General features: G+C 45.4%; 1 protein-coding gene and 1 pseudogene across 1 annotated transcript in view; both read right to left on the bottom strand.

The window, feature by feature from the left end:
• Nucleotides 1-24,053, bottom strand: part of PWWP2A (PWWP domain containing 2A) — a 116,932-nt gene that overhangs the window by 40,819 nt on the left and 52,060 nt on the right. The window lies entirely within an intron of this gene.
• Nucleotides 7,664-10,894, bottom strand: LOC140690454 (heterogeneous nuclear ribonucleoprotein A1-like; annotated as a pseudogene).

Below are 24,053 nucleotides of genomic sequence, written 5' to 3'. Positions count from 1 at the left end.
AAATGAGGAATCACAGTTTTGTTTATTGCCCTTGGGTCCTGGACATAGCACCATCCTTGCCCAATTGGCTTTTTAATTGGGAGGATGGGAGTGTTACAAGGGCTGGTGCAAGGGACAAGTAACCCTGGTGAAATTAAAGATTCAACCATGGGGATGAGTGTTTGTATAGCCTCTGATATTAATGGATATTGAGTCAATTTAGACAAAGTTTGGTAGAGTGTATTTGGATTTTATGGGTTTAGCACTCTTGATTTTTCCAATGTCTAGTGATAAAGTCACCCACAGATTCTGGGGAACTTCAGCTTACTCGGAAGTCTCACAGGATTGACTCATCTTCACTGTCATCTACAGCACATTGTAGGGCACATAATGATTGCAGTTTCAGTTGGTCAGGGAATGCAAGGGTTAGTTCTCCATCAGGAGCGACCTTTATGTGCCCTTGTAATTCAGATCAAAGACCTCAGCCGAATAAATTCACAGGCGTTGAATCACAAAGCAGAAGAGGTATAATTGTTGGAGACTGGTGCCGGAGTCATCTGCACCAGCCTTGATAGGCATGCTCATTGTATCTTATTTGAAATCTTCACTCTTTTATATTGCTTTTCACTCTGAGAGATAGTTTGTTTCTAAAAGGTGGGGGCTGCCTTAGGTGTAGATTTGTGACTTGGCTGGGCCACTGGGGCAGCCTTCGTTTTGTAGGTCCTGAGAGATGAAATTTCCGTTATGAGAACCCGCGTCTGCTCGACTCAAGCCTGTTCTCCATCCGTTCTACCTCCCCATGTTGTCCCAGGAAGGGACTGCAGTTGGCATTTGGTTGTGAATTTGATGAGGGTTTATTTATTTATTTTGTTTAGGATCCCATTATAGATTCATATCCTTTCCCACCCCACCGCACCCCAGTCTGTACTTGAATTTGGGGAAAGGTAATTACAGTTGAAGTGATGCACGTACTTAAAAGGAAGTCCACATCTCTGCCTTCATCCTGCATGAATATGGAAGAGGGATTTCTATCTAACCAGCCCTGCTCATTCTCCCTTCTGATGGGGAATGTCTGGAAGCTCTGGGGACCAAACCAAGCCCACGGAGAAGGCAGAGCTGTGGCTGGGCTGCCTGCCTCCTTCTCACCCACGGCTGCATCTGCATCCTTCCAGGCAGTGCCCGGGGCCCTGGGAGACCACTCCTCTTCAGCCCCCTTTCCACCTGACAGGGGATGTAGAACTGAGCTTCCCACATGGGAGCTACAGTTGATTTCTGACTTATCCACCTCCTAGCTTTCAGCTCTTAGAGCTCAGCCCTCAGGGAGATCACTCCTGATTTCCAAAGCTGCAGCGAAACCCGCTCAGCATTAACCTCCAACTCCAAATTCAAATCCTGAGGCTGCAGATTTGCAGGGTCAGGGATTAGGGGAGCTGGCATTTTAAAGTCACAAGTATAAGGGGAGGCCGTAATAATCATGCTTTTTAGTCATATTGGGCTTGTGACTATGTAATGACTGTTACTTGCTAGATGGTTTGCAAACATGGTATCATTAATCCACGTAGCAACTCTTTTCCATTATACAACTGAGAAAAATGAGGCTAAGAGAAGTGAAGTGATTTGCCTCAGTTCACACAGCTGGTACTGGCAGACCCAAGACTCCAAACCTGGTCTGTCAGACTCCAAAGCTTAGAACCGTGAACTAGTTTGCCCAAGGTCACACCATGGCTAGTAAGTAACAGAGCCAAAATTCCAATTAAAACAAGAACAGGAGACCATGCCTTCCCCGACAGACTTGTAGAGATAAAAGAAATGGTAATACGAAATAGGAGTCAAGGTGAGGCAAGGTGAGTGAGATGAGCATTCTTTCAGGCACTCAAGCTTCTGCAATTTGATATTTCCCTTTTGAATAGCAATTTGATAATACATACACAGTCCTTAATTTTTCAATTCCATTTCTAGGAAAGTAATTTTTTTTAAAACTTCACAAAGAATTTTATCACAAGGTACTTTATTAAAGAGGGGAGAAAAAAAAACAACCTAAATTTCACCGACAAGGATTGGTAAATAAATTATAATACGGCCACTCAGTGGTATATATTATGTGACTTTAAAAGTTGTATTCATAAAGATTTTCATTAATTCATTGAAATTTCATTTTCATTTCATTCATTAAAATGAAAAGTGCTTACGATGTAAGTCTAAAAGGATAGAAAGTATTATAACAATGTTTAAATGCATAAAAAATCCTGGGAATAAATATTCTAAAATATTAATAATGATTATGTTCAAATGTTAGAGATAGAAGCCATTGTATTTTTTCTTCTTTCTGTTTTTCTGCATGATTAAAATCTCCCATAAGGTTATTTTTTCCATAATAGGTAAATATGACGGTCGGTCACTATAAAGAGTATACAAATGCATGTACTCTGGACTTTGAAAGCTATTCCAAGAGAAGGAAAATCATAATGAATGTTATCAACATCTTTGGATTAAATGTAAAGCAGCTCAAAGTGACTAATTTGAAGGGAGCATGAGATTTATTCAGACTCTGCACCTCCCCCTTTCCTTTCTACCCCTTTACTTGTTTTAGTTTCTTGTCATCACTCACCACTGTATGAAATGATAGATCTTATTTACTTAGGTACCTACTTACTTAATTGTTGTCCCTCTGTACACCTTCCCCATCACCCTCACCCCCTGCACCTTGAATCGTCTCTGGCAGTCTGTGGGCCTCAGTGAAGACTTGTAGAAGGAATGAACTCACTCTTGCCCTGACATTCCCCTAAGTGCTATTATGTTCACTTAAATCAGCAGTTCAAAGAAGAGAAACTGAGAGGGGAAGGACAAGAACGTAATTTAAAAATACTTCCATAAATAAAAACCTAATTACCTCTCTCCCCAGTGCACCCCCCCCCCGCCAAAAAAAATCTCTGATCCTCTAGCGGCAGCTGCAATGAGTCAGGGTTATCAAAATAAATCACGCCCACTGCCAACTGTATAAAGAATATTCCACTGTTGGCCAAAACTTCTAGTAAAAGTAAGCATCATATTTGAAATGTTTGCCACGTGCCAAGAACTGTGTTAATAAGCGTTTCTAAAAAAAAAAAAGCATTTCTGTGTATTAATATCATTTCATCTTCATGATAGTCCTATGGGTGGGTATTATTACTCTCATTGAAGAAACTGAGTCTCAGAGAAGTTAAAAAAAACTCGCCCAAGGTCACCCAGATGGTAGGTGGTGGAGCCAGGATTCAAAGTGAGAACACCGTGGTTTCCATGCCTGGCTAAGCATGAAAAAAGGAGAGCGCCAGAGCCCACTGAAAGTCACCAACTCAGGGTTTTCCAGGGTCTGGCCCTGGGTTGCACTGAAAAGTCTCCACTTGAGATCCACCAAACAGTGAAGACTTAGGCCCAGTTCAGTCTCAACCTAAACTCACCTTTTTAACTACTCACTCCCCACAGACCCAGTGCTAACTTCCCTAGAAGAATCTTTGTTTGGCAGAACCACTGGTGGTCTTTGTGAAGGCTTTGGTCCAAAGATCAGCTTTCAGGATGTGACTTGGTTCTCAGAGTGATGGAAACCAGCACACACAGGCTCAGAGGATTCTAATGGAAAAGTGTCTCAAAAACCTGGACGACTTAACATTATCTTCCAAGCCCAGGAACGTGCCTTTCACTCAGCCTGGAGCCCTGCCCCTCCTCCTGATGCCTATTCAGCACCTACCTCTCCATCTTTCAGATCACAGCTTCTCACAAAGCTTTTTTTATTTACTTGTGTGATTATTTACTTGTTGCTTCCTCTGGCTCTAGACCAAAGCGAGCAAGGATCAGGCCTTATTTTGCTTGTCTCCAAACCCTGGCCCCAGGCCTAGCATGTAGTTGGCACTCAGTAAACAGTAACTAGCCTTTGGAGACCTCCTGCTATGTGCCAGGGTCTGTGCTGAGCATTTCATTTATATCAACTCACTTAATCCTTACAACAACCTAATCGCTATTTCACAGATGAACAAACTGAGGCATAGGAAGACCAAGTGGTCGCTTAAGCGTCTCAAAGGCTCAGACACACCAAGCTGGTCAATTGCAAAGCCCAGATTCAAACCCAGGCAGTCAAACTCCAAAGTTGAAATCCTTGATTAATTCATGTTATGATGGTTGATTGCTTGAGGGTTTAATCAGTGGCCTGTGGAGCAGCCACACCCACAGTTCACCTGCTGGAGACTAGAGCTCACACCTGACTGGACAGGACTGATCAGAGAGTCCAGGCAACGTGGCCGAGCACCAGCCATCAGAGAGACGTGAGGCACCTGGGAAGGGCTGGGCTTTGGGGCAGCCCTGAGATTATACTCTGGCCCCGTGGCTTATCCTCTCTGGACTCCAGCTCTCCCATCTGCTCTGCAGATTAGTAATTCTCACACTCCAGGCTATTATGAAGATTGGATGACCTGCTGTACATGAAATAATCTCCCACGGTGCATCACACCTGGCAGCAGGTACACCACACAGTTGTCTCCTTTCTTTAATCGATCTCTGCCTTTCTGCATCTCAGTCTAAAGGCTCTTCTAATAAGGCTCTAGCTTTTTCCAACGAGCATTCTCCAGCTGAGATACAAAGGCAGCTGTGGCCTTTGCTCGCGTCTGCCTGCTCCCTCCCTGAACCTTCTGCTATTTCGAGCTCATCTCTCATCAAGGTCCTTTTCCTTTTCCAAGGTAGCTAGGATACAGACTTGTTAGGCCTGGCTCTGAATTCCCTGAGGTGGACAAAGCAGGGCCTTGCACAAGTAGCCACATGGGGAAGCGGAAAAGGACAGAATCAAGAGAAGAGAAGGGAGATAGGGCCAGCCAAGCCCTCCCCTGTGACAGAGCTCAGAAGCAGAAAGACGGAGACAAAGGGAGTGCCTGCCTTTCTCCTTTCTTTCCTTTCTTTCTTTCCTTCCTTCCTCCTTCCCTCCCTCCCTCCCTCCCTTCTAGACAAAGGTCAGTATTTGTGAAAGGATTAAATGATTTGGGACTGCAGATGACTTAAGTATTGACTAGGACAAGCTAGAAAGGGCAGTGTCTTGGTAGGAACAGGCTACTGTGGCACATTTAAGCACAAGGAAAAATCAGCATCAAAAACACCTCCCTGTGGGTCTTTGTTTGGTTGAGTAAACTTCCTGCTTGGCAGCGCAACCAGCTGAACCTCTCCTGCGAGGGCAGTGGACTGCTTGTTTCTGAAGTCACCCTCCCGAGCATCAGTGAGAACAGGGGACTGCTTCCAGGAGAGAGTCCACACAAAGATCCAGATTCAAATGTCCCCTTTTTACAGGTAGGCTTCCTGAGTTCCTCTTTTTTTTTTTTTTTAAGATGAAAACATTTTCCGATAAACACATTATGTATGTACAATTCAGACCACTCAGAAAAAGAGAGTGAAAAGTAAGCCTTCTTTCCACCCCAGTTCTCAGGTTCTTGGGTGCAACTATTACATTCCTCTGCCCCCAATGTATTACATAACTTCAGGTCTCCTAGTTCAAGCATTTTCCTTCCTGTGAATTATTTCAATCACCAAATACGTATGAGCCTCTTCTATGCGGCAGGCACTGGACGAGGCACCGAGGACACCAAGACACAGTCCCTGGCCTTAGGAAGCCTACGGTCTAGGGAGGAAGAGCATCAGATGTACATGCGTGATTGTGAAAAGGGCCACAGAGGAAAAGTACAGGCATATAACACGCCTGGCCAAGGAAATGACATTTGAGCTGGTGTCTGAAGAATGAATAGTTGTTCAGACAAGAGGGAAGACGTTTTCCTGCCAGAGGGAACAGCATGTGCAAAGGCCCTGCAGAGGGAAGGCGCCTGGCAGGAGGGACTGGAAGAAGGCAGTGGGGCTGCACAGAGTGAGAGAAGGTGTGAGGTGAGGTTCAAGGACAGGCCGGGCTGGCTCACGCAGCCATCTGGCAATTCTGGCAACCGGCCCAAAGCTTTCCAGAGTTGTGACCGTAACAAGGCCCTGTGCCATGCACTTTGGGGAAACCAAAGACCTTCCAGAACTTACTTGGAAAAAAAAATATGGACAAACGAAGCAAAAGCTAACAGCATAGGATTTGAGCTGTGGGACAAAACAGCCCATGGGTGGGTTAGGGAGCAAGACAGAAAGCTTCACCAGGCTGGGAATGGAGGGAATACCCAAAAGAACTGAAAGTAGGATCTTGAAGAGATATTCATGCACTCACATTCATAGCAGCATTATTTCACAATAGCCAAAAGGTGGAAGCAACCCAAAAGTCCATCGATGGACGAATGGATAAACAAAATGTGGTCCATATGTACAATGGACCTTCCTGTCACTGTATTATTTTTTGCTCTCTTTTTAGAATTATTTGATTGAAGAACACTTTCTTTTTTTAAGAACATATTTTTGAGGAGAATGGGAAGCTGTTTTTTAATGGGTACAGAGCTTCAGTTTGGCAAGACAAAAGAGTTTTGGAGATTGGCTGCACGACAGTGTGAATGAATGTACTTCACACTGCAGAACTGTATACTCAAAAATGGTTAAGATGGTAAATTTTATGTTATGTACACCCTTCCACAATTAAGAAAAAACTGTATCATATGATACCACAACCAGGATACTGCCATTGACCCAGTCCATTCATCTTATTTAGCATTCCCCAGTTTTACTTTACTTGTGTGTGTATTGCACACGTGTGTGTTAATTCTATACAATTGTATCACCAGGCAGTTTCCTGTATCCACAGCACAGTCAAGATATAGAGTAGCCCCATCACCGCAAGGATCCCTGTGTTGCCCTTTTTGTAACCACACCCACCTCCCCTCTTCATCCCAGTCCCTGCCACTCATCCATCTTCCATTTCTAAATTTCTGTCATTTCAAACATGTTACGTACATAGAATCATACAGTACATGGTAAACTTAAAGTCACCCCCGCCATTAAAAATTTGTTTTAAAAAGAAAAGAAAAAAATTTTAAAAGGAAATTTAAAAAATTTTAAAAGTCACAACACTGTAAAATGATTATGAATCAATAAAAAAATGTAAAAAAAATAAATAAAGGGGAAAAAATTTTAAAAGAAAAGAAAAAGGTCTTTAAAAAAAAAAGCATGTGATTTGCAAACATTTTCGATTTTTCCTTTTATGAAAGATCCTTTTTCTGTTAAGTCTAAGAACTCTTTGCCTAGCCCCAGATGCTGATTTTTCACTCATTTTTTTCCCTAGCAGTTTTATAGTTTTACTTTTACATTAAAGTCTATAATCTATATTTTGATTTAACTTTTGTATAATGTGTGAGGTTTATGTGGAGGTTCTTTTTTTTGCCTGTGGACATCTGATTGGATTTGTTTTTTTTAAAGACACATTTATTCAGCATCACGATCAGACTATTACATTTAGCAATCAACAGCTGGGATGCAAAAAATAATCCCCTCAAACCTACACTGACACACTTGGTTGTAATGCCCTCCATTTTCCACCGAACAAAAATTAAAACAACCTGTTGTGCAATTAGTCACAAACACAGTCCTTGAGGTTTTTGCCCTTACACACGAGTAGTGGCTAAAACAGGTCTTCTCTGTATTAGATAGACCCTGCCACCACTGTGCTTGGCTGAGTTCACAAATCTCTTGTAACCTGTAGCTTCCCTGTCACTTCTCTGGCTCTCCTCTCCTGCTAAGTGTTATTTCCTGGCAGTAATTAAAACCATCTGCCGCTGTCACAGCTACTGCTGCTGCTGGAACCCCCGTGAACCTTGGTTTCATGGTCTGACAAAGTATTCATCTCTACCTCCATAGAGGCTTTTGCCTCCAGAGTTTCCTCCCCTTCATGGGTCTACAATTTGAAAATGAATTATAATGGCCAAAATCAGTGTAGCTTCCACCACCTCCAAAATAGTTTCCATTATTTCCAAATCCATGATAGCCCTCCTCACTGCCATCATATCCACCACCACCACCACCAGGACTGCCACCAAAGCCACCTTGACCACTGAGGTTTCCTCCATCACCAAAGCTATCCTGCCCACCAAACCCACCTCTACAATAACCACAAAGTTTCCAGGCTCACTCGACCTCTTTGGCCAAATAAAGCACTAGCCAGCTATTGCTTAGCCAAGGTTTCCTTAGTTCACGGTGGTGATCATACACAGGATGTTATTTCTCTCTCCTTTTTCCCTCCAACTTTATTCAGATACAATCGATGATACTGTGTTAAGTTTAAGGTGTGCTGTGTGATATTTGATGTGTGTATATATTGTGAGATGATTACCACGTTAGGGTTGGTTAGCGCATCCATCAACCTCACACGTTACCGTGTGTGTGTATGTTAAGAACATTTAAGATCTACTGTCTTAGCAGATTCCAAATATACAATACAGCATTGTTGACTGTCATCACCATATTAGACATTAGATCCCCAGGACTTACTCATCTTCTGACTGGAAGTTTGTACCTTTTGACAGTGTGGTGTCTCTGAATGACAATCCTGTGAACGGAGTCATGGTCATCAACAGGTTTCAAAAGCAGATCCCGTCTTGCCACTGCCTCGGTCAGTCGTGATTTCAGTCACTTCAGTTTCTCACACTGTTCAAAATAACCTCTTGGGTGATGTTCTCCAGTGTCTTCTTTAATGCCGCCAACAAAAACAATCTTTTTCACTGTTAAGTGGGCACTTCGTCTTTGAAACCCTGCTCTCGACACAGCCCTCTTTGGTGCCACGGCTCTTCCATCCACCTCGTGTGGCCCTGCATCCCCGGCCGCATCCACGTCCTCCACAGCGGGCAGGGGACAAGCCCAAAGCCCTGGAGCGCGTGGTGTTTGGACCCCTCCTGACCGCAGTCCACAAGCCTTCCGTGTGGCTCGAGATGGCTTCTCTGCCTCTCATCTCTTGTTTCAAAGCTCAGCCCTCCAGAGAAGGGCCTCACAGCTGTTAGGCCTCTTTGGAAGCCTCTGACTAAACAGGTGGGCAACGGGAGGGGCCACCAGGAGAACACAGGTTTGCTTGATTTTTAATCATCACCTCTCCCCTCATTACTCGCTCCCAACACACAAAGATAGTCCCCACCCCTGACTCCTTTAGGACGTGCAGGGTTAGGTTTTGTTTCAGTCTAAAATAAATCGACATCACCTCTGTTTACAGAGATTCACAGAATCCCCCTTGGGTACTAGAGATCTTTCTAGGTATCCCCAGAGTAAGTTTGGGCATCACTACACCAGAAGCCTTTGGGAGTTCAATGTACTGTTGCTTTCCTGATTTATTCATTGATTTGACATTGTAACTAATCATGCTGGTAGTTACCATGTATGCTATCCAGCCATGTGCCCACTACTTTGCACTGTTTATCTCTTTTTATCTTCACACTATGCCTGCAAACTAGGTATTTTCATGACTACTTTATGGATAAGAAATTGAGGATGAGAGAAGTTGAGTAACTTGCCCAATAGGAGAACAGGAATTTAAACCCAATCTTTCTGATTTTAAAGCCTGTGTTGAAAGTGAAAACACAACCCACAGAATGGGAGAAAATGTTTGCAAATCATATATCTGATAAGGGAGCTTTCTCTATAATATACAAAGAGTTCTTATAACTCAATAATAAAAAGACAACCCAATTTAAAAACAGGCAACGACACTGAACAGACATTACTCCAAAGAAGACACACAAATGGCCAATAAGAAGATGAAATGCTGTGCAATGTCACTAGCCAAGATAATGGAAATTAAAACTAAGAGACCAATCACACCCACCAGGATGGCTATAAGATAAAAAAGCCGGCTGGTGAAAGTTTCACTGGTGTACACATCTATCAAAATTCATCAAATTGTACATCTAAAATATGTGTAGTTTACTGTATAGGAAACATACCACAATAAAGGTGTGAAAGACATGTAAAAATTTAAAAAGTTGAGAAATAGTAATTTGGTTGGGATGTGGAGAGGCTGGGCCCCTCATACGCTCTTGCTGGGAATGTGAATGAAGGTACAGCTGCTTTGAAAAACAATCTGATGTTCCTCAAAAGGTTAAAACAGTTACCGAGGGCCCCAGCAATTCCAATCCTAGGTAAATGAGCAAGAGAAACTGAAGCATATATTCACACAAATACTTGCATGTGAAAGTTCATAGCAGCATTATTCATAACAGCCAAAAAAGCAAAACAAACCCAGATGGGCGGGGGGGTGGGGGGAGGTATTGCTCAGTGGTAAAGCACATGCTTAGCATGCACTAGGCCCTGGGTTCAATCCCCAGTAAGAAAGTAAGAAAGGAAGAAAGGAAGAAAGAAAGGAAGAAAGAAAGGAAGGAAGGAAGGAAGGAAGGGAGGAAGAAAGAAAGAAAGAAAGAAACTTAATTACCCCTCCCCCCAAAAGATATAAATTAAAACAAACAAACAAACAAATGCCCATCAACTGATGAATAAATAAAATGTGGAATGTCCATACAACAGAAAATTATTTGGCAACAGAAAGAAATGAAGAACTGATATATGCTATAACCTGGATGCACCCTGAAAACATTATGCTCACTAAAAGAGGCCAGACACAGAAGGACCACACATCATTTGATTCCACTTACACAAAGTGTCCAGAACAGGCAAGTCCATAGAGACAGAAAGTAAATTAGTGGTTGCCTAGCACTGAGGGGAGTCGAGGGGAAATGGGTAGTGACTACGAATGGGCAGAGGTTCCCCTCTGAGGTGAAGAAAATATTCTAAAATTGATTTTGGTGATGGTTGCACAGCTCTGCGAATATACTAAAAAGCACTGAACCATTTAGTTTAAATGGATGACCATATTTGAATGATATCTCAATAAAGCTGTTTAAAAAAAGTAATAAGGCTTGGGTTACCACATGGCTTGTCAGAGACTAAGTTCCTCAGTCAGTCATTCAACAAGCATTTCTTAAATACCTACCATGTGCCAGGCCAGTACCATTCCGGGCACTGAGGATATAGTGGATTACAAGCCAGACAAAAGCCCCGACCTCATGAGGCTTATATTCTAATACAGGGAGGCAGATTATAAACAAAGAAATTTTAGATCATTTCAGATTAACACATGCTATAAAGAAATTAAATGAGGTGGTGATCATTTTGTAATGTATAGAAATATCAAATCAGTAGGTTGTGTGCCTGGAACTAACATAGCATTGTAGGTCAGGTATACTTCAATAAATAAATAAATTTAACTAACCAGTAAATTTAAAAGAACTAAATAGGGGTTTTAAGATAGGAAGTGACTGGTTGAAAGGGAAGTGAGCTACTTAAAAAAAAACAAGTGAGCTACTTGTTTGGGTTGCCAAACAAGGCTTCTATGAGGTGGCTTTGAACTGAGTTCCTTCCTTCCTTTCTTCCTTCCTTCTTCCCTCCCTCCCTCCCTCCCTTTTTCCATCCATCCTTCTGCAGACATCCTCTGTAACAGCAACTCATTTCACAGCCAAGTCTCAGCCTCCACCGGCGCTTTTCCTGATTGACAAATCTGTTTCCTCCTTCAGCCTGGTGCCCATCTGACTTCTGAAATGTCTTTACCCCATCTTTCCCTTTCTCTCTCTGGTGGAAGGGAAGGAGGAAGACAGTAAAAATTGCTTCCCCTTGGGACAGTGCAATAAAAATCATTCAGCAACGGGAGAGAAAACCAGAAGACAAAGGAAACATTCTCTCGAAATCAGTGCTGTGGACTAAACACGTAGATTTTGGAGAAGTCCCTGGGAATTGCCCCAACTCTGACACAAACCTGGCTGACAGATGAGAGAGTCCCAGAGGGTAAAACTGCTGGTTGGTCAGGCCGTGCGTGGCCTCTGCTCAACAGTTCCAAGCCCGGGAGTCCAGATTTGGCTGCAGAACAGTTCTTTGAGCTTCTCTGTGAGTTTGCGGCTTTCCCTATCAGGACCCTAATCCCAGTCTAGGGATACAGGTAGCTCTAAGTGGCCCTGAGACCCCCGATTCCGGAGGGCTCACCGCCAATTTGAATGCCACAGGAAGTGGGTATTTCTGAGCTTAAGTACAGCGAGCAAGCCCTTCGCCAGGATCTGAGACAGAAGACACAAAAAGCAGACTGACCCCTGGACATAGTGGGCAGAATTGGTCCCCCGAAGTCTGGTCCTGGTTTGCCACTGACAAAACCCGTTATCTTACAGAAGTCTTTTTTTGGGCCGTAGGTTCTCCTTCTGTGAACTGAGGGGGTTGGACCAGTTCTGGGATGACTAAGAACAAATCTACTTTCTGCCACACATACTCCTGCTGTGGCAGACGTCACTAATGGATCACAGCACTCCTGAGATTCAGCCTCAGAATCCTTCTCAACACAGGATTCTAACCAGCTACCATGTCACCAATGGATCAGAGTTAGCACATAACCTAGAACCCACTAGCCGTGTGCCTGAACTGGGTTATTTCTCATATCCTGATGAATCTGAGCCTTTAGGTCTGCAATCACAACAGAAGCAGGGCATAGGAGTGCCAAGAAAGGACCACGGACCTTAGAATCAGAAAGTCCTGGGTTTGAATCCCAGCAGTGCCACTTACTAGTCATGCAATCTTGGGTAAGTTAGTTCTCTTTGAACCTCAGTTTAGTCTTCTCCATAAAACAGGATCAGGGTCCCTAACACATAAAGGGTGTACAAATTAAATTAGGTAATGCTTGCACCCTTTGCTTGCACATGGAACACAAACAGACATATCCAGCAAGAGACGCCCTCTACCCCGCTATGCTTCCCTCTCCATCCCACACAGCAGTGAAGCCCAGACAAGTGGCTCCTGACCTATGCTGCCTGAAGTCCCCTCCTCCCGTGGCTGTCTCTTCTGTCACTGTCAGATAGTTCTCTGCCCTTCCAACACTCCCGGGGGCCTGCCAGCATGTCAGGGAGCTCAGAGCCCCCTCACAGTCTTCTGGGCAAGACAGAAGCTGGAGGAACCTTCAGAGATCAGTGAACTGTGGGCTTTCCCCCTGGTTTTCACGCTTGGCGTCTGCTTAATGACAGCAGTGCCAGATGCTGGATGCAGGTGAGAATAGTTTCCTAGAAGCAGGGCTGTAGCTGGGCTATTTTTTGTCATTCAGTGTAGGTACCAGGGGCCACTGTGGGAAAACTTGCTTTATAATTTCTGTAGGCCCTAGATGGCAAGTTCATGGCCCAAGCAGCATAAATCTCCCCCCTGCCCCCATCACCATGCTGTCTTCCAGCTGGATACTCTGGGAAGTAGACTCTGAGACAGAGATTTGCATGCGAGAAATTTACTAAAGATGCTTTCGAGATCAGCAGCTGGGGGTGGGGGGTGGGGGCAGGGAAGCAGCACTGGAGAGGCTGAATTATGATGTTACGTGCAACCAAAGCCCCCGTGCCTCCAACCAGGAGCTCAGGAGCTGGAATGACCTCCATGGAGTTGCCTCCTACTGTGGATCCTCCTATTGACCAGAGGGGTGGTGCTCTTCAGCCAAGGGCAAACCCTAGGGAGGGGCCCCAGCTACACTCCCAGCAGCTGGGTGAATGAAGGACTCAGTCCTGGCCTAAGTAAGCCTGCAGCACCACCTCAGGATCCACCACTCCCGGGCTTATGCAGACACTGCATTTCTTCTCTGAGGCAATGTGTGGCTTCAGAATTCTCCTCCAGACTGTGCCCCAGGCAGCCATCAACAATCCAGGAGGGCTGGCAGCTAGAGGAATCCCCTCATTCCTATTGTGATCTTAATCCTGCATATTGTGATCTTAATCCAAGCCTCAGGACCTGAGGCTCAGAGACGGAAAGACACTTGCTCAAGGCCACACAGATGAGTTAAAATCAGAGGCAGGACTAGAAATCCAAGCCCCCTGACTCTGAAACAGATGCTCTAGACCTGTCCAGATTTAGAGTTAAATCTATCAGTGTGAGGTAAAATAACCATTTTTTTTTTCCTCATTTGCATTTGCCACATTCCAAGTACCCGAAAGCCGTATGTGTCTGGTGGCTACTGTATTTGATGAATGCAGGTTATTAGAACAGTTCCATCATCAAGAAAAACTCTATTCGGCAGCACTGCCCTTGACCCACTACATATACTGCCCCTATGTCCTCAACTTTAAAAGTTAGGACATCCTCCAGACACCTTTGTTTCCCTGTCATTGGACAGAGATGGACTGTTCTCTGCAAAAGGGAGTCATTATTTGTCAGGAGAGATGAACAATTCATACTTCATTTACTCATTCATTCATCCAACAAATCTTTAGCGGGTTCAGTCCAGAGCCAGACGCTAAGCAGGGTGCTGGGGACACCAAGAGGAATTGGACACAATCCTTGCCCTCGGGATGTGCACAGTCTAGTGGGGGAAACACAGGTACATCTTGATGGAAGTATCCAGGAGGGACACCTGTGTGTGTATGAGTTTGCCAGGTGGGTAAATGCTTCTGCAGTCACAAAGGACAGAGAAGTGAGCAGGTGTAGAGTGACTTTGTCCCCCAGGGGACCTCTGGCAATGTCTGGAGACAGTCTGGGTCGTCACAACTGGGGCAAGGGGGTACTACTGGCGTCCTATGGGCAGAGACCAAGGATACTGCTAACATCCTGTAATGCCCAGGACAGTCCCCGCCACAAAGAATGGTCCTGCCCACAATGTTAGTGCTGTCAGGGTGGAGGACCCCTGGGCAGGGGCTGCACTGGAGACCTGCACGTCCCAACCTTCCGCCCCACGGCCACGGAGAAGGGAAGGTGCGCAGGAGCACACACGAAGTGAGAAGCTAGTGTAGAGGGGTTCAGGGAGCCACTGAAGAATGTTAACAGATTCAGTGGAAGGATTAGATGTGCACTTTAGAAAGGCCCCTGTTGGGGTCCAGGGTAGGCCACCCCAAAATGCGCCCGAATGGCATATTGACGGCATATTGACATACTGACACTCTGACCTTCCTTTCTGTCTCCATGAAAGCAGGAAATACCTCTCTCCTGTGAAAGGCGCCCTCCTTCCATCTGGAGATAGAAGGACACCGCTATCACCAAAGATAGGGAATTGGGGCCAAGAAGCCTATATAAACAAACCCTGTTACTTCTTTTAATTTTCCACCCCAAGCCCAAACTCTGTTTAGATTCTTCATTAATTGAGCACCCAAAGCCTAAGTTTCTTTGTTCTGTCAATTCCTCACAAATGTATTGTTTCTTTGTCTAAAAAATATAAAAGCTGCCTGCTCTGGCCATTTCTTAGGTCTCATTTCTAGGGGACCTCTCTGTACATGAATTAAAATGTGTTTCTTAGGGGAGGGGACAGCTCAGTGGTAGAGTGCCTGCTCAGCATGCACAAGGCCCTGGGTTCAATGCCCAGGACCTCCATTTAAAAAATAAATAAACCTAGTTACCCCCACCCCTACCCCCAAAATGTGTTTCTTTTTCTCCTGTTAATCTTCTCATGTCAATCTTATTATTCGTCCGGCCACAGAACTCAAAAAGCTTAGAGCGGGAAACTTCCCCCTCCCCGACACCCCCCTAATTACTGGGTGAGAGATGGACGTAGCAGCTCTGGGGCCTGGTGACAGGCTGTAGCAGAACAGGAGAAGACCTTGCACTTGTCACAACTGTGACTGAATAACATTTGTGGGGGTGGGGGCGTAGGTAATCAGGTTTACTTACTTAGTTTTAGAGAAGGTACTGGGGATTGAACCCAGGACCTTGTGTATGCTCAAGCATGCACTTGAGCTGTATCCTCCCCCTCTTGAATAACATTTTGTGTAACTGAAACTGAGCAAGACCCTGTGGGGCCCTCCAGGGTGCAAAAGCGCCCTTGAGTCTCCCATTTCTTGTTTGTAGAAAAAGGCTTTGCTCTACCTAGGCCTTCCCTGAGTTCCAAAGAGCAGACTCAAATTGTTACTAATTAAGGAAGTGAGAGCATATGCAGAAACAAAGAGAACTGCAGTCAAGAAACAATAGTTCAGAGGAAAAACAGAGTCCGAGTTCATCCTCAAGGGATCTGCATAACAATCGGACACATCTTTGAATTGTTCTGCAGGAACTAAGAGCCCCCACTCAGGTGGAGGATCGTGACTTCGTGCTGAGCCCAAGCCCATAGACCCAGACTGGTTGGAACTGGAAGGCTGATAATTAGGATTCCCAAAACACCACCCTGTAACCTCACCACCAACCAGGCAGAAGAGAGTCATGCCCCCTGCAACCCTCACCCCCAAAGTTGCCTCTAAAAAAATCTTCCCCCCAAAAAAAGAAAAGAAAAATTAAAGAATGAAAAATCTTCCCTGAAAGCAGTCAGAGAGTTTGGGCCTGTGAACACAAGCCACCATACTCCTTGCTTGGCCCCCCTGAGTGTAAACGCTGTACTTTCCTACATCACAACCCCGAGTCGGTATATTGGCCTAGCTGCGTGCCGGGTGAGTGGACCCCAGTTCGGTTTGGTAACACAATTAGCTGCCTAACGTCTTTCTTCTCCCTTACAAGACTGTAAGCTCCAAGAAGACAGGGATGACATATATTTTAATTCACTTCCTAGCCTCAGGCAAATTAATTCCTTTGTGCCCTGGTTTTCCTCTCTGTAAAATGCAGAGATACTGGTAACCCTCCTTCTTAATTAAACAGTAGGTTTAAATGAAGAATCCAGCAATCCCACTCCTGGGCTACAAAGAAAGAATGTTGCCTGTCATTCCAGTCCTACAAGGCTCAAGCCATTAGCCACTGCCACTGCCCACCAGAGGGGAACTGAGGATGGAGAAAAAAACAGGAAACAGTCTGTGCTTTGGATACGTTGGCCCCTAGAGAGTTAAGATGCGTATCTAAGGAAAATTTTCAAATTGCCCCATACACAGAAAACCACTAACATCATTAACTTGAGATGTCTGTTCTTTGTGATCTTTTCATGGCATCTTTTCATGCTTGACTACATATTTTCCTAGCAAAAAAGTTCTTATATATCCTGGCTCCTCCCTCACCTTCCCAGAGCAGCTCCTCAGAGCTCCCTAAGAGGCTGTCTCCCGGGCTACAGTCTCAGTTAAGTTCCCCAAATAGAACTTAACTCACAACTTTTACCTTGTTCATTTTTCTTTCAGTCGACAGGGTATATACCCCAAAGAACTGAAAGCAGGGACCTGAACAGATATTTGCACACCCATGTTCATAGCAGCATTATTCACAATAGCAAAAAGGTAGAAGTACCCTGGATGTCCATCAATGGATGAAGGGATAAACCAAATGCGGTCCATACATACTGTAGGCTGTTATTCATATATGAATAAACAAAATCTGCATACATGCCACACCATGAACCTTGAAGATGTCATGCCAAGTGAAATAAGCCAGACACAAAAGCACAAATATTTTGCGACTCTGCTTATATGAGATACTAGAATTGGCAGACTCGTAGAGAATACGCCAGTGGTTACCAGAGGCTGGTTGCACAACTGTGTGAATGTCCTTAACGCCACTGAGTTGTATGCTTAAAAATGGTTAGGATGGTCAATTTTATGTTATGTATTTTTTACCACCACCACCACCGTAAAAAAGATGAAGTGAGATGATTGTGTAAGGCCTCTTAGCATAGGGCCAAAAATTCATTATTACCACTTTTTTCCCAGAAGTGTTCTAATAAAGGGAGGAACCAAGAGCTAAGGGAACAGAGGCAAGCGAGTAGGCTAACGTATCTGTGGGCTGCGTCAGGGACCACACACGGCGGAGGGGACCCTGGAGTGCCACTTGCTGCAGAGCTGGAGGAGGTGGCACTGGGAGGCCAAAGCTATGGCTCCTAATGAGACAGGAAGGAAGGGGTTAGGGCACAACCACCCAGGGAATGACGCAGCAGTTAGCACCAAGACGGAGAGAGACTCAACTCCCATACACCTTGAGGCCCAGGATGGCAGATTTGACTTCCAGTAGACCTTGAGCTTCATTATACACATTGTAATGTATTATCGTGGTAAATGGCACACCCACGGCCACCATGACAGTTCCAAGGCTGACCATAAAAGGTCAAAAGTGGTGGTTGGCCCAGTTTCTGGGAATCCCAGCCCCTTCCCCAAAGCAGTTGGAATAATCCTTCCACTTATTAGCATATGAAGTTACCAAGCCCATAAAAACTAACAACCCCCACACCTCGTGGCCTTTCTCTTGCCTTTTGAAACAGCCTGCATTCTATGCGGTATATATCTCTCTAAATAAGTCTACCTTTACTCAGCTGTGGCTCGCTCTTTAATTCTTCCCTGTGCAAAACCAAGGACCCACCCTTGGCAGGGCACGTCCCAGGGGCTCAACCGAGACCTGGGACATGGCCATCCTCTCGCCCCACATTCATGTTTACTGCATCACTATGAGCCTGAAACCACCAGACTCCATCTCTGGACGGACTCCACACCCCTGCAGAGCAGGAGCTGGGGGTTCCACGTGGGTGAGCCCTTCTGCATAACTGCCTGAGGGCCGTTCTTTGTCTTCACCAAGGCAGGAATTTCCAGGCCTGGGGGCATTTGCATTTGGTGTCCTGACTGCTGACCTGTTCCAGCAGCTGCCAGATCAATGATACACTTTCTCTGAAACCCCAAGGGCAGGCAGAAAATAAGTTAGCCTGGCCCTCCCGGCTTTTGTGTCATAATTAGGATTTTATTCCTTGTGCAGAGAGAAAACAGCCAGAACACCTGCTCCTAGAGGCACCAGTTGCCACCAGATCTCCTTGGCTCACTCTTTTTTTTTTTCATTTGCTGTATCTCTGTTTATTTTTTTTTTTAATTGAAGCATAGTCAGTTACAATGTGTCAGTTTCTGGTGTACAGCATAATGTTTCAGCCATACATATACATACATTCATTTTCATATTCTTTTTCATTATAGGTTACTCCTTGACTCTGTCTTTATATGTATATGATTTTAAAGGAAAGACTGTTAGAAGTCCAACGCAATCATTTTACAGTGAAGCCAAGAAGATGCCGGAGAAGTACATGGACTTGGAAAGCAAGGGCTGAGGTTCACATCCCAGTAAACTAAGTAACTTAGCAACTTAGAGCAAGTTCTTTAATTTCTGGAAGCCACATTCCTTCTCAGAAAAATAAGGATAATAATACCTTTCTGTTGGAGATCTTCTGAGGAATGAACGCCAAGGTGGAGTGTAAACACACGACAGCTGGCTGGAGGGAAGCTTGACTGCACCTCGGAGAATGTGCTCTGTACCCACCACGGCTCCTCACTCTCCATCTCTCGCCTCGTGTTATTGTCTCCCTGACATTTATCCTCACCTGAAATTGCTCATGTGTGTACTCATTGGTTTTATTCTTCCCCTTGCTCCACCAAAAAGTAACCGACCCACTCTGGCCCAGCACCTAGGGCTGCATCTGGCAATCAGTGGCACTGAGTAAACATCTGTGGAATTGCTAGGCAGGTTAGATAGAAATGAGCACTGGGTAGAGGGAGTGGAGGAGGAGAGGAACAATCCAGAAAACGGCAGTGTGTCTGCATTCAAGAAAACGGACTCCAGAAATTTTTACTTTCTCTAAATGAGGGCCAGCAAAAGAAGCCAGTTAAAATCAAAACACTGCAGCTGCGCGTAAGAGAAGGACTCCGGGTAACCTGACCCAACGAACCTGCCCCAAAGGGGATGGGAGTGCCAGACCGCAGGGAACCAGAGTTGTCAATCGGCCTGAGCACAAGGAACCTGAGCTATCAATCAGTCTGATCACTCAAAGAACCTGAGCCACAAATCAATCAATCACGAAAAAGCCCCTGAGCCAGGATATAACAACAGGAAGAACAAAGGAATGGCGCCGTTTTCCCTTTTTCCCTTTCGTGGATTGGCCTGCTCTCAATTCTCGGGCGTGTACCATCTTTTCACTAATAAAAATCTTGTTTATGTTACGCTTTTTGTCTCTCGTCAAAAATTCTTTTTTTTTTTTTTTGGGTGACTAAGAACCGAGGTAATTCTTATTTCCCTTTTCCTGGTGGTCACAGAATAAGTGGCTGTCCACAGTCACCCTGGGATTAGATCAAGCTTTGTTTCATCAAAGCGCCATCCAACGCAGGGGCACTTTAAGTAAATTATGTCAGTAACTGTTGAGAAGCCATCAGCCCAAGAGATGCATTTAGCTGTGTGGACCAGAAGTAGTTCCTATCTCCAAGGTCTAGAAAAGGAGAGTAGATAAAATAAAGACTTTTTCAGGGGGAGGGTGTAGCTCTGTGGTAGGGTGCATGCCTGGCATGCATGAGGTCCTGGGTTCAATCTCCGATACCGCCACCAAAAGAAAGTAGATAAACCTCATTACCTGCCAACTAAAAAACAAATTTTTTTAAAGAAATCTTTTTGTACCAGTCCCTCCTTTGCTGACCGACCCAGTGTCCAGGTAACCCAGGAGAAACACTGGGGGTCTGAGGGCAGGGGTGGGATGTGATATGGGGTGGGTAAGATTGAGTCGGGGGGGATGAAACAACCCAGAGTGGGACTGGCTTTTCTCGACTTCTGACTCATGGCTGTGCAGTAGTACTTTGGGGAGTTGTGTTCTTAGAAATCATTGTGTTGAACCAGGTCAGCTTAGTAGTGAAATGTGTAGCTCCAGGTCTAAACCTAGGTCCATCCCTTACCTCCTGTGTGCTCTTGTCACCGCAGAATCAGCCCCAAGCCGGCCCTGTCCTGGTTCTAACAAGACCCTGAGCTGTTTTTCAGAGACAAAGAACAAAACGACAAGTCCTGCAGCCAAAGCATGCGCAGAGGAGAGAATCTGGACCTCAAACAGCACCCGGAACCAAACTTTCTCCTCCCCTTCCACCAACGCACGCACGCACGGAACCAAAAAGCCGGGACATGACCGGAAAGGAAGGCCGGAAGTTTGACGGAACCCCAGAAGGGGAGACAGATTTGAGCCGTGCCTCCTGTCTCCTGGCAGGTGGGCCTCGTGATAAAGTTCTTTCTTTTCTCCAAAGTCGGCGTCGTCATATTGGCTACTTTGCGCCCTGGGCAGTGAGCCCTATGCCCTGTGACAATCTGAAGTCAGGTTTGTTGCCTCTCTGAGCCTGAGTTTCCTCACCTGTGAAATGGGATGATAGTAACCCAAGGTACTTATTAAATGAGATCAGTCACCCAGCAGTCAGCATAGTGCACTGTCTTGAAATACTTTTCTAGGCCCAAGATGGAGCCACTCCCGCCTGGGGCGCCAAGTCAGCAAACCAAAACTTAGATCACTTCCACGTCCCTGTAAACGCTCCGCCTGATCACAGACACAGTCTACCCACCTGGTCAGCCAGTCCCCGAGAACCAAGCTAACTCTGGGCTCTGTACTTACTTCCTGGTTCCTTATTCATTTTCTGATTTTCTCTTCCTTGTTCCTTATTCTTTACCCTGTCAAAAGCGTCCTGCCTTCTGCCCCATCTTGCAGTTCTCTGGACACCTGGGAACATAGACTGCCCATTTCGTGAAGTGTTAAAGCGTTTGTGTTGCCAAACACAAGTTCGTGTGCCTGACACACAGTGGGACCTAACCAACCGAAACATCGGAGTTTGGAGAAGAGAAAATTTATTGCAGGGCTGAGCAAGGAGGATGGGCAGCTAATGCTCAAAAAGGAACAAAACAAAACAAAAAAACCAGAAAAAACTGGAACTCTCCATTGGTTTGGGGGAGGAAAATTTTTATAGACAAAACTTGGGGTGAGGGCAGCAAGGTGTGTGACTTTCTTCTGATTGGTTGGTGGGGAGCTAACAGGGCGGTGCTCCAGGAGCCCTGTCCTCAGCCCGAAGTTGCCATCCTCCTCCTGGGTCGGGGCCTTAGATCCGGCAGAAGAACTCCAGATGTTGTTATGTATATTCCCTGAGGAGGAACCAGGACCCTGCCCCAAGGCTGCACCATTGTTTCTTGACTGTTCCTCCCTTGTCTCTGCATTCCCTCCCTTCCCTGATTTGAGTCTGCCTTTTGGAACTCAGGGAAGATCAAGGAGGCTGAATGAAACCTATTTCTTATACACAAGAAATGGGGGAAAGGATTTGTACCTGGGAGGACCCACAGGGTCCTGCTGTTTTTCATTTGTATCATGTAAATTATCATCTTTAGTCATTTTTAACAGCACTCAGTACAGGGGAGCAGCGGGATAATTAGCTATCTTTTCATCCAAATGAAATGTTGAGATCCAGAGTAGACAGGACTGCTGGTTGGTGGCAGGGCATAGAACTCATTGCTCTTCGTTCACGCTCTTTCCACTCTCTCTGGTGGCTGCCATTTCTTGTCCCCGAGGGCCTTCGGTCTAAGAGGGGTCTCAGGAAACTTCAAGGATGACAAATGAGGCTTAGCATGTGCAGTAAAGTAAATCCATGCCTTGTGATGCTAGAATCTTCAGAAAGAACTCCCTACCCAGAGGGATGGTGATAAATATAATTTAAAAATAATTTTTTTTCTAATGGAGGTGTCGGGGATTGAACCCAGGACCTCTTGTATGTTAAGCACACACTCAGCTACTGAGCTATTCCCACCTCTTGACAAATACAGTTTATTGAGTACTTTCTCATGTGCAAGACACTGGTTGAGGGCCTAAAACGATTGTTACTTAATCTCCAGCACAACCCTAGGAAGTAGGAGCTGTCATGCTCCCCCTTTTATAGACGTGGAAATTAAGGCCATAAGAAGTGTAACTGGTTCAAGGCATATGAAGAAAGTTCTAAGTGGAGTTAGGCAGCATCCCCTCCTTGCCCCCTCCCCAGATTGGTGTTCCAGTAGTAGAGTCCTCCCATCAGCACTGCCTCCTGCGAAAGTACAAGGCTGTGGGGGAGGAGGGTATGGCTCAAGCGGTAGCATGCATGCCTAGCATGCACAAGGTCCTGGGTTCAATCCCCAGGACCTCCTCAAAAAATAAATAAGTAAACCTAATTACCACCCTCCCCCACACAAAAAAAATTAAAAAAAAAAAAGACTCTACTAAGCCCTACCAATCGTGCACATTCAAAGTGTTTGAACCCGTTCACAGTAGAATTTCAGAGCTAAAAGGACTATGAGCAATATTATTAGCTAATACCATGTCAACTATTGTTGTGACTTCACTTAACCTTTACAAACAAAAGTACACTGTAGGTCCCATTATTTCTCTTCTCTAACAGGCAGAGGGTAAGGGGCCACTGAAATGGCTTGGCTGATGGCTGGTAGTGGACGGGGAGTTGGACCCAAGCCACAGGCAGTCTTGTGCCCTCACTTGGCCCTGTACTGCCTCTTGGTAGATTACCTGCCCAGTTGCTTGATAACCTGTTTGTAGGCTGTTTGTAGGTTCAGGTGACCCTTTGTGAATCTGGGGTGGGGGGTGGAAAAAAAGGCATAAATACTCTCTTCAGACACATAACTCTGTGATTTTAGGGGCTTCCCAAAACTTCTGATATTTAGCAAAAAACCTCCAAAAACTAACCTCAGCTTGACCTGGACCCCCTTCCTCTCATCTCCCTACACCATCCCATCAGTGGCCTTGAGCCTTGCTTGGCCATCTCTAAGAGGGTGGGAACGTCCTTTATTCCAGGCAGTTCATTCTTCAAACAGCAAGATTCTATAGACACGTCTCCCATCCGGTGAGACAATGTTGCCTCCCAGAGCCTGGGGCCCTGGAAAGCAAGCCAGCTGCCAGCTTCCAGGCAGCTCTGCCGATGAGAGCCCTGGGTCGGTCTCAGCCCACCCCTCCGTCCTGGAAGGCTTCTGAGAGGCAGGGAGACCAGGTCTCCCATCCAGCTGCTTGTCTCCTCTGTAAAGGCTCCCTCTGGAAGCAAGGGGACCAGAGAAGAGAGCGGTGCTGCTTCAGAAAGGATGTCCTCGTCCCTGCTGAGAGCAGTGTGGAGGGAGGGAGCCTAAAGCCCCCATCCAGGAAGTGTGGGTACAGAGATACCCTTCCACAGGCTCACGACACACACTTGGTCAGACTGGATTGCACCTTCCCGGGCTCAGGTTAGTCTTTCTGCAAACTTAGGAGGCTGGATTAGATTGAGTTTGCAAACCCAAATGCTCACTGGGGCCAAGTTAATAATAGAAACATCTAGGAATATTCAGTTCCTCTACAAAGAAGGCTCTCTTCTGATTTCTTTAAAACATGCAACTCTCTCATTTTCTGTTTCTAATGGAGCCTTGGAGGCAAACAATCCAAAATAATAAAGACAAAAGTGCCAACGGTGAAGGAAATGGTAACGGGCAGTGGGTCTCAGTGGAGG

Source organism: Vicugna pacos, chromosome 3 (genome assembly GCF_048564905.1).
Source record: "Vicugna pacos chromosome 3, VicPac4, whole genome shotgun sequence".
Lineage (NCBI taxonomy): Eukaryota > Metazoa > Chordata > Mammalia > Artiodactyla > Camelidae > Vicugna > Vicugna pacos.
This window is presented reverse-complemented; position numbering and strand designations above follow the sequence as displayed.